Source organism: Coturnix japonica, chromosome 4 (genome assembly GCF_001577835.2).
Source record: "Coturnix japonica isolate 7356 chromosome 4, Coturnix japonica 2.1, whole genome shotgun sequence".
NCBI classification, from domain to species: domain Eukaryota; kingdom Metazoa; phylum Chordata; class Aves; order Galliformes; family Phasianidae; genus Coturnix; species Coturnix japonica.
Genome location: NC_029519.1, coordinates 15206240 through 15221398, shown reverse-complemented (window position 1 = coordinate 15221398; position 15159 = coordinate 15206240). Strand labels below are relative to the sequence as shown.

General features: G+C 41.9%; 1 long non-coding RNA gene across 2 annotated transcripts in view; it reads left to right on the top strand.

The window, feature by feature from the left end:
- Nucleotides 1–1060: 1060 nt before the first annotated feature.
- The window catches only part of LOC107312900, a 315686-nt gene continuing 301587 nt past the window's right edge, over nt 1061–15159 (top strand). Inside the window, exon 1 of one of the 2 annotated variants that reach the window (XR_004307167.1) lies at nt 1061–1309. This is a non-coding gene — a long non-coding RNA (uncharacterized LOC107312900). The remainder of the gene's footprint in view (nt 1310–15159) is intronic. The other variant, XR_004307166.1, reaches the window with a different exon arrangement.

The window sequence follows — 15159 nt, the reverse complement described above, 5'->3', positions numbered from 1 at the left end:
AAGATGGAACAACTGTAAGTAACCGGACTTTTCTCCATCTGGATTAGCAATTGGAGCTTGTTTTTTGTCTGCATGAGTAAGGAGCTTTGTGGCAGTGTCTCAGGTACCAATAATATCTCAGCCTTTACCATTATTTGCTGTGTTTGTCCAAGTGCGTGATCATATGTGTCACCCCAGAAGTTGGTGGGAAGTGTAGTGTTAAATTTTGCTTGTTAGGATTACTCTGCTGTCCCATTCCCTTCAACAGAAGGTACTTTTCTGCCCCACTGAAGCATGGCTGACTGGCATGCTGACATGTTTTGCTGCAGAACAGACGGATGTAGCTGGGGAGAAAGGGTCACGTTTGTCTTAAAAAATAGGTGCTTATAACTGCACAGGTTGTGGTGCATGGTGTTTTTACTTTTATTTTTTAAATGCACTATCTTCACTCTGTCACTGTGTGATTGCTGGCTGTGGATGAATGCTGATCAAACTTTGGTCATTATGTATTTGAACATCATCTGTCTTGACAGACTGTTGAGGACTATACAGTTATTAAGAATATAGCAGCTGTGAATCAGGATAGGACCCTGTCTGTTGTGTGCTCATTCTTCTAGATTATTCTTAAGGGGAAATGAAAAGGGAGGAGTAACAAAAACAAAACCCCTTATGTAATGATCAACCAAGTTGGAGCATATGCCAGGCACTGCACATGGGCTGTCTGTTCTCACGGCATCTCTCATTGATATGCACTGGTATGTTGAGACTACTGTCTATGAACTTGGGCAGTGAAGCAACGATAATGAAATATTTTTAGTTAGTGCTGTTTTAGTGTTCCATATATTTGCTTCTGCTGCCTCATATTTTGGGTATATTCTAAATATTGTGAAGTTGAATCTTTGTGTCCACAAATTATGGTACTAAATTCAAACTTTCTTCCCTCTATATCCATAGCCTTAAATTTACAACATTGTAGAACACTGACTATATTTCTTTGTGATTTGCATTTGTCCGTGGTTTTTTTTCAGGCATGATGAATAAATGCAGTACATTGTTTCCAAATGACATAATCTCCGGAAACCTATAAAATCATTTTGTGTTTAACTGGCTGTTAACACTTCTGCCATGTTAACAGCTAGAATTTTATGGAGACGAATAGGAAGCTTACTGCTTATGTAAGTCCTGCTTTGGAACTGCAGTGCAAGCTGTTCACAACAGAAATGCAAATAGCTTCACAATCTTGAGCCTTCCAGTCTGCTCTTTGCTCCTGGATTACTGTGATGGCACATTTACATTTACTTTGACAACACTACCTGCCACTGATAAAGAGGTGAGTCTAGAATTGAAGGGAACTATTTGAATAACATTACTGTATTTATAAAAATTGTCCCTTGGGGGCAGAGCGTGGCTACAGATGAGCAAAATCCATCTTCCTTCATTTAATCCACTACTGTTAATTTGGTATTCACTTTAGGAGTCTTCTGCTGGCCAGTTGGAAAACTATTTCTTGTCTGTTTACAGAGCCCTCTGAACTCAAAAATGTCAAAAAGAAAGAGTAAAATGGAAGAGAGGGGAAGCAACCCAACCTTGCTTTAGAACTCTGCAGCTCAGCTTTGGCATCTGAAGGGCAGTTCTGGGAGCTATTAGCTCCTGCCTATCTTAGTTAAGGAAAAATAATCTGTTAAAATGAAACCATGACAAGATGTTCAGAATTCTTTTGAGCTTATTAGACAGCGAGGCAGAGGAAGCCTTGATGAAGCTGATCATAGTGGAAAGCTCTGTCATAGGTCAGGGAGCTCAATCTGGATGAAAGTAGGACAGTAACGCTGGGAGAATGGATTGTGTAGTGCTGCTAATAGCCTGGTCCCAGTAGTTGTTGTGGAGAAGGGAATTCAGAAAGCAGTATATGGGAGAGGAGGATAATGTCCTTACAAACTGAGGAGAAACCCATACCAGATATATTGCTGGACATGCAATGAATAAGACCTGTATTTTGAAGATGATGGCTTCCTTTAAAATAACAGGTTAGGATTCCTATTGGTGATACTGCCTCTTTTCTTAAATATCCCATTTGCACAGGAACTGATTAGACTGCACCTGTAGTCATCTGGGTCTTTGGTGATGTAAGGGGCAGGGTCACCATTTCTGTATGGATAATGGTTCTCCTGTGCACTTAATCCAGGTGTGGTCCATTTCCATAAAGCTGATTGCTCTCTCTAACCTAACTTGAGCTGATGCAGATAACTTTATAGGACCATGATACCGATTCATCCTCAGTGATCTCTTTGCTTTGGCATCTCCCTTTGTGTAACATTCTCCTCAGACTGGGGTCTCTAACCTTTTATGTTTTCTACTATGTGTCAACAGCTGAAGCTATTGAAGGGGGGCTGTGAGCTGGGAAGAAGCTGGGAGATGGTGTTAGTTCTTACTGCTAATGTGTTGGCAGTAAGAAACAAGCCACATAGAGCACGTTAGAGCCCTGGTGGATTTATGGCTGTTAGTTTCTGACTCAGCAGTATTGGTGGTCCAGATGGACTGCTTGCTTTGCCTGGTGAATAGTAAAAGAGGGGAGTGGAACACATTGTGGCTGCTAGAAGCTGTAGGCAAATCAGAGTAGCCAGGGTTCTGAAAAATGAATGTTTGTTAACAGCTAATTCTAGTTACTCATTTTCTGCCTCTTTGGTGACCTTAAAAGGCACGCTTACCTCAAGCTTGTGGATTCTAACCACAATTGCCTTTGGCTGCAATGCTGTTAAAATTTCACAGGTTTTTCGTATTGTATTTTTAATGTTTCTTTTTCAAGGATTCTGACATACTTCAAAGTGTTTTGTGGAGGTGAACTTAGCGCTTACAGGATTTATTACATCGTGTTTCCTACATGCCTGGGAACAGCAGTGCTTTGGAAAGGGATCCTGAAGCCCCTCAATCTATGAGAGAGCTAGTGACAGATGGGAATAGAAGCAAAATGATTTCTGTCACTCCTGGTATGTTTTAAACTATAGACTATAAAACTGTTTGGGACCACCTGATTATCCATCGACCTCTCCCTGCCTCACAATGGATTGGGTGACACAGCTCCTGGATCAGCCCTTGCGGCAATCTCCTTGTGTTTCAAGCATTTAAAAGAGCCTCTCTTGGCTTTATTTTTGTTAATTTTGCACTATGTTCAGTGTATTTTTCTTAGTCTATGATCTGCATTTTCCCTGTTCCATTTTAAGCCTATTTGTTTCTCTGCTGTGGCAAATAAATTACAAATTCTTCTTACACTGTGATATTATACCCATAACAGTACTACTAATTTGTAGTTGCACACTGCTTAGTAAGAAGTCAGTACCATGTTTTATGAAGGAAGTGGAAAGTCAGTTTTTCATCTTACCCGGTGTTTTGTCATACAAAATTTAGTGCTGTGTCTGCAGGTAGGCTGCAGTTTCCTGGATTTCTTCTCATGTGAATTCCTCTTTGAAGTTCTGAAGTATAAGAAAAGTTGCTTTGTCTTGTGTGCGTGTAGGCGGTGGGCTTACAGTTATGATGTGAAGCTTTCCAGGTCAAGTAGTGGCAACTGAGATGCTGCATGGTACGTGGATAGTCCTTCAAGTTTAATTTATTTGAGGACTGAGGACTGCTCAGGAGTGGAGTTGCTCTTCTGCACCACCATAGTCACAGCAGGATCTGAAGTCACTGACGATGAGATAAATGGAGGCCAACTGTACAGATTAGTCAAGCAAGCATAAAAGTGACGTCAGTCTTTCCCCCCTCGCATTTCCTTCTGAGAGGATGATGTTATTAGGAGACTAGGAGGAACACAAGCAAGCATCTTGAGTTCTCAGCCAAATTAGCTTTATAGTTTAGCTTACTTTTCTTCTGGATTGAACCTTGTAAACTGCTTAAATGACTCAACAGGGGAAAAAAGTGAGCATTTAGCGAAGTCTCTTTTTGGTGTAATGGTTATACCTCTGTTGTTAGTCAGCAATGCAGACTTGAATCCCCAAGGGTTCAGCTCAGAGCCTGGCTAAGAGCAGGGTGCTGCATTGGAGCGCAGAGGCACAATCTGTCTCCATTGGTTGCTGCACACAGGGCTCTGCAGATGGTGTGTGCTGTCTGCATCCCTTCCTTGTCTCACAGCTGGGCAGCAGTGTTTAGAGTTGGGTGATGTGGAAAGAAGGATGCCCTGTCCCTCCTCAGGTAGGCATTTCTTCATCAGTATTTAAAGCAGGAAGGCATTTTTACTTCTGACTGTTTATAGCAAGGCAGAGTGAGGTCCCTCAGCCTAAGGCTGCTCTGTTCCTGCAGAGATTTACTGTTGAATAAGAATGCCTTCAGCTCCTGTTGATGTGGCTGTTCAGCATGTTCAAGCTTTTACCTCAGGTCTGGACTGGGCAATTGCCTCTGTTTGTGAAGAAGGGAGAACACTGAGTGTTGGGCACTCCCTGTATGTTCCTCTGCAGGACAGACAAAACCTCGCAAAGCTGGGTGTGACACGTGGCAGATCCTGCTGTGTGCTAGTTCTGAATGTGCTGACCACCTATAGTGGAGATGAGCTTTCCTTTGTACCATGGCATATCTCTTCAAATAAAAATAGTAGGGTTTTCTTAGTTATTCCTGCCCTCCTGAAGAAGGGAACAGGAAGAACTGTTGATGTTCTCCCCAGAGAGCTGCTCTTTCCCTCCAACCCCCTCCCACCCCAACAGCTTTTGTCTGGTATGTTTCTCTGGGAGGATGAAGCCATCCTGCCTCTCTAGTGTGCTGCAGGCACCAGGCTGCTGTTGTAGGCTGTTCTCCCCTGAAGTCCCAGCAGCAGTAATGCAGGGCTCATGTTGTCTGATGCTTTTTATCCCTTCTGTCTGCACTGCCCCAGGGGGGCTCTTTGTTGTAGTGTAGTGCTGCTTTCACACAAAGTATTGCATCTTGCAGCACAAGCATTGTGGTGCTGAGTCTAAACAGCTGCAGGTTGCGCTGTGAGCTTTCCAGGCAGACTGCAAATAGCCATCCTCCTTTTCAGCACAGTTCTGTCCATCCAAAGCGTTATGGCCATCATATATTTCCAGAAGAGGTTATTGAGTTACTGGCTGGCTTTTCCAGTGTGATATTTTACCCGTAAGGGGAGTTTTTTTTTTATCTTCACTACTGCCCGATGCAGTTTTTAGTGGGTTGTATTTTACCCACCTGACACACTTAAACTGTCTGGTTTTGGGTTGGCTTTCCTTGTTTTGCAAAGTTTGCAGAGGAAAGTGAGGAGGAAGTGCAGAATATGCACCTTTGGTGCATCACGGCTGTGGTGGGTGAAGCTCATTGGGTTGTTTTCCTTGGCCCTCTGGAAGGAAGCAATGCCCTGTTCTGTCACACTGGTAGAGCAGGGTTTTGCAGATGGTTTTTGAGCTCACTTCCCCAGTGTGAGCATGTTGTGGGAATTCAGGTGGTCTACTGGCTTGTGAATGCACCAGCAACATGTGCATCCTTTGGAGGCATCACCAAGGCTCTGCGCATAAGTCAGTGGGACCAGCTGCATCGGAGCTCATCACTTCTTAATGACTACTTAAGACTTGTCTCAAAGCTGTTTGTTAGCGTGACCTATTCACTGGCATTTAGATGCATTTTCCTCTCCCTGTCAAATTCACCTTTTTTTATGGTAGGCTGCTCTTTTTCATGGTATATACATAAGTTCTTCTTTTACAGTTAGAGATGCAGGTTTACTTTGAAATGTATTGTTATCCTTATGCAGCAGGCTTACCTTCATACTACATTTTTTGTGCTGTGTTTATAAGCAAAAAGAGCCTAAAGGATAAAAAATGCGTGTCTGATAAGCTATCATTTGGAACAGTTGGTTGCCAACGTTGCTAATATGAAAATAAGTAATTCTAATGCAGACTTAGTATTTGAATATGGCAAGAGCTGGAACTTAATTGCCCCAAACTACATGCTTACTGATCTGCATCAAGTCACACTTGTTCACATTATTGCCTGCCTTTCAGCTGTGCATCTTTTGCTTTCTGGACTTCATGAGAAAGGTCTTGGCAGAAGCTGAAGCGTGGAGCTCATCTATCAACCAAGAATATATTAAAACACAAGTGGGTGTTACCTTTCCTGCATGTCCATTTTGTTGGTGAGAAATAAATGCATGGATTCAGGCAGGCAGAAGGAAAGCTTTCATCTTGGCAACGGTGCAGAGATGCCTATGTCGCAGGCTCTGGGCAAGTGGCTGCTTGAAGAGCAGAGAGTGGCCTGCAACACAGGCAGGGAAGCTGCTAGCAATGAGAGAGATTTAGTTGGCACATTTTTGTTATATTCAGTCTAAATCTCCCCTCTTTTAACTTGAAAATATTTCCCCTTGTTCTGTCACAACAGACCTTGCTCATGAATCTGTCCCCTTCCATCTTACAGCCCCTCTAGATACTGAGGCTGCTCAGCTCTCCCCACAGCCTTCCCCTTCTCCATGTTGCACACCCCAGCTCTCAACCTGTCCTCACAGGGAGGTGTTCAGTCCCTCAGATCATTTTTGTGGCCCTCTTCTGGATGCCCTCCAACAGCTCTGTGTCTCTCCTGTGCTGAGCACTCCCCATCTGGATGCAGTGCTCCAGGTGAGCTCTCACAGTGCAGAGCAGAGGGGCAGATCCCCTCCCTTGCCCTGCTGGCTGTGATGCTTTGGATGCTCCCAGGAACTGGTTGGCTTTCTGGGCTGTGAGGGCCCAGTCCTTGCTCATGCCCAGATGCCATCCACCAGGCAACCAACTGGCAACCACCCCAAGCCCTTTTGGCAGGGCTGTACTTTCATCCTTTCATCCCCCAGCTTATATTGGTAGTGAGAGTTGCCATGACTCAAGTGCCAGACCTTGCAGTTGGCTGCACTTGTTCATGGTCAGTATCTGACCAAGAACAGAGTGTGGCTGAGACTTTGGGACTGCATAAATGAAATTAATTAAACCTGTATGCATAGCACCGGGCTGAAAAAAAGAATCATGTTTACTTCCAGGCCACAGAGCTCTATCCATTTGCCTCAACATTACTTTAAGAGAAAACTAACCAGCTGGATTTTGTTACCTCCCTGAAAGAAAACAAATCATGTGTAAACTTTCTGGAGCAAAATACAACTATTTTGCATACTGGAAATGAGTGATATCACTTATTCTGTGACTTGAGTCAGTCATGTATATAGGTTGCATGAGGGTACGTTTCTGTAGCATGCTAACTGATGAATCTCAGGACACCTTTGGCAGCATTCTCAGAGAAAGCAATATTTGAATGTCATTCCAAAATATTGTGGAAGTTGAATCAGTGCTGTCGATCTGAGTCTGAAATCCTTGGGAAGTTTTCCCTCTTTGTTCCTCTGGAAAATAGGTGTTCCCTGATACCTTGTGAAAGATGAAGCTCTTTCTCATTTTTTTTTTTTTTCCTCTGGGGTCTTTTTATTTTATTTTTGACAATGTTTTGATTATGACTTTTGATATGATTTGACCATTCCTTTGAGATTTACTGCTGCTTGGCAATGTTTGTGCAGGTAAATATCGCACTGCTCTCTTCTGTTCCAGTAAAACCATGACATTTCTGTGTAATGCTTTCCCAAACAAGTAATGGTATTTTGACCTACGCAGGGTGGGCTCAGTGCTCCTGCTGTGAAAGCAGACTTGCAGGATGTGCTTCCAGTTTATCTGTTTCACTTTTGACAAGAAAGCAAATACATCAGCATTTACTTGTCAGTACGTTTCCAAAGTGCTTTGAACAATGGCCCTCATCTGTGTGTTACCCTGTTATGTAGTGATTATGTGGTAAGCTCTGATTTATTAGAGGATGTATGTGAAACACAGTAACTAATGATGCAGTATCGGAAGGATTAATTTAGCAACAACCAAGCGCCTACTTTGTGATGGAACATGTGTTGATGAGCTGAGGATTACTGTTGATGTGACATTGATGACTGGTCTAATAACTGGCTTAACTACGTTTATTGGTGCTTGCTTTGGGAATGCCAACTATGTCGTTGGAAATGACACATAAGAAGAATATTAAAAACAAGAAATAATTTATTGCTGGAACCCTTATAGTCTTTTTTTCTGATGCTGTATTCCTGCTGCTCATTCAACATGTTTCTGCCTATGGTGAGAAAAGCTGTTCTTTTAATCTGTTGTCTTTGGTGGTGGAGTTGAAATGTTGCTCCTCATAGTGTGTTCTGCCCTCTGAAAGGGCAACCTGTGTCCTCTTTCACAACAGTGCAGGAACTGAACACTTGGAAATTTTTGGTATGCTGGTGAAACTTTGAGTGACCTACATAACTTGCTGCTCAGGAAGCTGAAATGTAAGAAACTTTATAAACTGGAAATTTGGCAATATTTATTCTAGTTTATAATTTTATCTGTGAAAACACAGTACAACTCTATGTTAATTTGTTTTGTGATATCCTTCCAGATGACGTATTTTTGACTAGGTATTAAGTAGAAACTAATCAGTATTTTCTTCACATGGAGTGAAGGAAGGAGTCTGTCAGGAAAAATAAATGAAGCAGAGAAATGGAGGATACACCATCTTCTGATGCTTTAATTGAGCTTCCTGATGGTACTGCTGCATCCCTGTTTGTGTGATTTTGGAACCCATGTACCTGGTAATGCAGGTACAGGGTTTTGAGGTGCTTGGCCTGGTGTGTGGTGAATAATAGGAGTTGGCTAAATGAGAACTGCAAGCACAGCAAGCAGATACCAAAATCAGATGAGTACCGTCAGTGGATGGGCAAGTGGTCTTTGTGGTATGAAATCAGGCATTCTGGTTGCCTTCCCTACGGCAGTGTTACCTAGCTGTGTACTATTTTGTGAGCCAGAAATATTCTCTACCCATAGTTCTATAGAGTTTTATGATCTAGCTGCAGCAGAAAGCTGGCATCTCTGCTGGTGCAGAGTATTCCAAAGCAGAGAATTTTTCCTGTAAATGTGATTCAGTGACTTAGAGAAATCATTTCAACAGCCTACTTTCTGTAATGGAAAAATAAATGCAGAGCAAATAAAATTTCATACTGGTAGAAGTTATGAGGAAAATAATTTCAATACATTGTGAGCAAATTTTGTTACGTATAGTAAGACATTGTGAAATAGGCTTTTATTTTTTTTTCCATCTGGATGTGCCCTGGTTTCTGTGCAACTCTAACATAATTTCTTCTGATTTTTAAGCTCTCCCTCATATTCGGTTGACTTCCTAATGACATGCAGCAGTATCTTACAAATTGTGAGAAGAACTGACAAAGATGAACTTAAATGATTTTGTTGATGCAAAACGTTTCACTGCAGTCTATTCTCAGAGTGATATATGTAAACAGTTGAAGGTGCTCTTGTATTTCTGCCATCAAACTTGGGCTAGAGCTGGGGGAAGTCATTGCCGTGAATGCTTTTTCTTCCTGAAAATGCTGATTTGAGCTGTAAAGCTTCACTGCTTTTTCAGAAGAGGGAAAAAAAAAATAATTAAGTTTTGAAGTATGAGGTTTCTACCCTGCATCAGAAATGGGGCAGCCTTGAGGTAGGCATTCAGGACTCCCTGGGGTTTTGGTCTCAACCTCTGCTGCTGGAGCTGCTCTTCTTTGTGTAAATTAAATCTTAGTGGGAAGCACACTTAAACCTGTGGTTTATCATGTACTGGCTGTATGTCACACCTTATCTTCGTATCTTGCCTGAGGTAAACATTTATAAATAAAAGGTAGCTCAATTCTAAAGGAGTGCTGTCCCTGGCTGGCAGTGATAACTGGAGGTAGTATCACTTACTGGGTTGTGCAAGACTGATGTGCAGAAGTTATTTTGCTGTCATGTGAAACAATTATTCTGGGACCTCACTGTCTTTACTCCTTGGAGATTTCTTTTGATTCTTTCCTCTTCTTCCTTCCCCTCACTGAGCACACAGAAATGCCCTGGCAATCAGCCTGACACTTACTGAGAGTTGGATAGAACCCAGGGGCAGCAGGCTCAGCCCCCAGACGGCAGCGCTGCACATGCTGTCCCAGCCCTTTCCGTGTTCCATGTTGTGGCCATCTCTCACACATAGTTATTTATTGTTTTGCTCCTGTTTGTGGCACTCTGATTGTGTGGCTATAATGATTTAATCAGCACCTCTGGGATCTGGATACTGCCAGTGCAGCCAAATCAGCCCAAGAAATGCACTTGCTTGAGCTGACTGGTACCGGCTTAATGTGGGAGAGAGGAACAAATCCCCCTGGCTTGTGATGCATGAGTAGAGAAATTGCTATTAAACCTTTTGATGTGTCAATGCCATTCTTACTTCCCTGTTTGTCACTGAGAAGCTTTTAGTGTCTAGACAAAGAATGGAGAAATCAATGATGGTGGATTTCCATAAACGTTATTGTGAACATACAGTGACAAATGCAAACGATCCTATTTGTACAGGTTAAGTTAATTGAAAACCAGTCTCGCCAACTAGCTTTTAAGACAGTCCTTGTGGGAGTTATGTGGGAACTTCCCATTAGTTGCATCATTTCACATGTAGTAAGTGTTTGATGGGGATTTTTTTTCCCTGCTGCAGTCATTACCTGGTGCTGTCAGGTGCAAAATACAATGTGACTTGATCGACCTGCCTTCCTTGTCCCAGTACAGACAGTGATGTATTCTTCTGCATGAGCTGGTTTCCATAAATGTGGACAGGGGCTGGTAATTACTTACTTGTACCAGACAACAAAAGCGGAGCATGTCCCATTCTCAAAGAAAACTGATTTGAAAGAGAACAATGGGAGATAGCACAGAAACTATTTAACTCCAGTCCTTCCTGCTTGCAGCTGCTTTGGAAACAAGGCAGCGGAATTATCTCACTGATGGAGAATTCTAAAAGCACCACTCAGCCTTTTTGTGAACTTGTTTTCCTGGGGGTTGGGGTTAGGTGAGGGAAGTACAGGCAGAAAAACACTCAACAAATAGAAGTTTATTTTTGCCATACCCTAAAAATTACATCAAACCCTGTAACATATTCCTGTTTTACTGTGCAAAAGTGGTTAAGGTGTATTTTTACAGCAATATTTGGATGATCTTGTGAAGCTTCCTGCAGCAGACTTACTTTACAAATTTATGTTGCGTTTTTTTATTGTTTATAGATGAAAGTTTGAGAGCTACTGATGTTTCGTTATATACCACTGAAACTCTTTGGGGCATAACTGCTCACTCTCAGCTGTCCCAGGGGAGCTGTGCCCCCCTTCCCAAGCCACTTGAATATCCATCTGAAAGAAGCTGTCACACTAAAAACGCCTTTTTCTTTCCCAGTCACATCTTGTCTTGTTCTGAAGTACTGTCTTGTTTGTGAAAATCATACGAAGAATGATGCAAATTCCTTTAGATTCTGAAATTCCAAGCAGAATAGGGGCCAGGAACTTAGCTTGAATGGTGCTAGCGGGTGCCCAGCTAATGAGTAACTTAACTCCGCAGAGTGCTGTATTGCCTTTAAGCACATTGTTACAGCTCAGTCTGAGAGTAGCCTCGTGGTAGGGGATATTTCTTGTATAACTGAAAGTAGTTTTGTTAAATCAGGGTCAGCATCTGCAGCACTGTGCGGGAAAGGAGTCCTTAAATTATTATTAAAATGACAATCAGTAAAATACCTGCTGGTTGGCCAGCATTCAAGTTGCATCAGCATTGCTAAGTGCAGTTAGGGAGCAGCTGTGGTTGTAAAAAGGAGTTTCTTGCTGGAAGTGCACAGGTATGGTGATGGCAAGTGCCCTGGGCTGACAAAGGGCTGTACTAAAGCCAAGGGCACGTGTGCCCCATGCGCAGGGAGCATGGCTGACCCTGCTTCTCAGGCTATCAGGTGCTGAGCTGGAGAGTAGTGCCTGGCCAGTGGGAACTACGTTATTACTTCTGCTGGAGCCCAATCCAAGCCAGCTGCTTCTCCTGTTGTGCTGGAGTAGAGTTGGGGTGGGTTGTTGGGTCAGGCACCTCTGCTTCCCCCCTGCCCCAGCAGTGGAAGGGTGGTGGTAACTCTCCTGTTACAGAACTAGAAGCAGGAAACTCTGAGCTGCTCTGTTCCAGTGGGGTTATGATGACTTTGTCTAATGACAGTGCTGCTAATCTTTCGAAGAAATCTTCAGTGGGAAATTAAATTAGAAGGAAGTTACAGAAGTACGGTAAATGGTTGTCCTTGTGGCCTTTGATAGTGTGTACAATGTTAACAGGGCTGGAGAACCTAGTCCTCATTGTAGTTTTTCTTGCTGTATGGAAGCTGATGCTTATACCTCTCTACAATGCAACCTATGCACAAAAGACTTCTAGACAAAGTGAAGAAAATATAGTATAAGATGTCTGAATGCACTTCAAGGGCAACTAATTTAGGCAAAGGTGGAAAATGAACGTTACTGAGTTCTTTGGATAATACTCTTAATAACATTTCCAATTAGTTTTTTTTTTTTTTTTTTTTCCACCCTCACAGGAAAAGTGATTCATATTGTAAAAATGCTCTATTTATTTCAACTAAACTATCCTTTCAGCTGGTGGGAGGTGATGCCTCTGCCTTGAAAAAAAGCTTGAAGTAGTTCAGCTCTGCTGATCTCGAGTGTTCCCTTTCTGGAGGACTACAATGCATTTCTATTTTTATTAATTTCTTCAGATGGGCAGCTTTTGTGTATAGAGTGAGCTTGAATAAGCACTTATTTTTGAAGTTGTCTGTAGAATCATCTTATATCCTGTTGGAGAGAGAAGACAATGCCATGGAAATGAAAAATGAGCTTGTGTGAGAAGTTATCTTTCCTCCAAGATTCTACGGAAATAGTGTTTCACAGCAGGGTTTATTACTTTTCCCTAAGATATATTGACATGTTATCAGTGAAATGCACCTATTGGATCTGTAGAGAAGTGACATCACATTCAAAGTTGCAAATAATATTGCGTGGATCTTAGGGAGTTGGAGAACTTTGATGCCTCAGTTCAGCTTTGGCTGCATTGTTTGTGTCTCTTGGTATCTCAAGAACTTTTCTGTAATTAAGTCATTCTAATTTTCTTTTCACAAAAACCTAGCTAATACATTCCAGATATTTCACTGGAGATAGAGCTGTGCTTAAAAAGATAAGCCAAAAATGGGAAATGGAAGGACTAGAAATAATCTCACTGGATATTTGAAATATCTGTACTGAGTGGTACTTACCTGTTGAGCCTGGGAGTCATGTTCTTGGTAGATATACACATTGGCATTCAGTGAAGATTGTAAAATCTGAAATATAACCTTAGCCTGAAAAAAAATAACACAGGCACAGAACCACATATATAAATATATTCAGTGCTTTAGGATTTAAAACTTCAGGCGATCTCTCCTTGTAACTGGGTTTGCAATAAAAATTTCTACTTTTTGAATGGAAGGATAAAGGCTCGACCCGTTGTCCTTGGTATTAGCACTGACTGATTGTATTTAATAAATGTCGATTTTTTCTGGGTGTAATAATTTCTGAGTGGGAGAGTCCTCTCTGGAAAGCTTAAGAGGAGGGAAAAAAAGCAGACAGGATAATGACAAGGATTGCTACTGTCTGGTGATATGGAGTTATTCATGTTCTCTGCTTGAAGTAAAGAAACATTTGGATATGAGCATGAGCTCAGCAGTAAAGTCACATGCATCTGGATCAAGTCAGAATGGAGCCTACTCTTGACATGGTGGTTATTTAGGTTTGGAAGATGCTCCCTCCAGTAGTGCTGGAAGCCTTTCTACTGCAAGTCATAATGCCATCCTTTACGTTTTGATTTGAATTCAGCAAATTGCAAGTGTCAGCTTCTAAAAACATTAGCAGTAAATTGAGGACCTCGTTTGTAACTGTAAGGAAGAATATTACTGCTTTAAACATGCAAATTGATAAGCAAAGAAACAGTCTCTTCTTTGCATCTGCCTTGAAGTTGTTGATCTGTGACTGCATGGCTGAGGCCTTTGAGAAGTAGAAATGATTAGACCAGGAGCATTTGTCTGGATTGCTCCGTATTAAGTGGTAAGAGTCTCCTGGGCACTCAACCGTTTGGCTGAGTGCAAACTGTGACATTGCATGAAGGCCATCAGAGCGGGGTATCCATCTACTTTCTAACTGTAGTGTAAATAATGTTCCTCTGCCAGTTCAGAAAGAATGCCTGAAGGTACTGGTAGCAGTGGCTGAAATCTCTGCTAGGCATACCTTGCAGGGCTTCTGTAGCATGACCTACTCCTCAGCACTAATAACAGAAGGGACAGCTGTTAGTCTGAAATTGCTCATATGACACGAAACAGCAAAAACTCATTTTAAACTTAGACTTTTCTGGTGCTAATCACTGTTGTAGGGCAGGAGTTAACACTGCCTTTGGAGTCTTATCCTTCAGCTTTCCTGCCTGTGAGTACTGTGCTGTGATGGCACCTGAGAAGCTGTGAAGAGCTGCAATGGATGCCATTAAATAGAACTGCCTCAAAAATTGGTAATTCTTGTTATAATGATTTCAAGACACAATGGACAGATCACTGCTGTGCTCCTTCTGCCTCAGGCTGAGTGATGAAATTATTTTCAAGCCACTCAACTAGCAGCAGAATATCCCTTATAGGAAACTTGTATAGAATTTAATAGATGCTTAACGATAACTGATGGTTCTTCCTGCCTGTAGGGTTCTCAAGGTGTTTCTCTGTCCCACTGAATGCTAGAAGACTTTTTCACAGGGAACGCTATGAAAAGTCAGTATGCTGATTGATTTTTTTGAAAGCACCTTCACATCTTCATGTTTTATTTATATTGGAAGTATCAGAATACATTTTATGCTAGTTCAGAAAAAACAAAAGGTTGCTGAAGTCCCCATGAAGTGGACTAAGCTTTGAGATTGAATGGAATAAGTCCTGGTAAAGCTGTCTTCAGTGCAGAGCAGACCTGAGGGTGCTTGCCTGTCTCTTGATTGTCTCAGATGGGGGACCACAAGTCAGAACACATTCAATCATTTGGTATAAACCTTAGAGAAACGTCTGTTGCATTCCATTCAGCCATTCAGTTCTATGCTGTACTTTTAACATGAAGGTATAAGTGAGCATCCAAGGTCCTGTTTTCCATCTTATAATGTTCTATGGGTTCTAGATCTTGGCAAGGAAAAGAAGTTGTCCCAGGGGCTGGTGGCATTCAGTCCACATCATGATTACTCTTTGCAGCATTTTTAGTAGAGTATTTATTGTTGTTAAGAGTAACACATTGCCTCTGCTGTTGCTTAACATATTTATGTAATTTTACTTCAT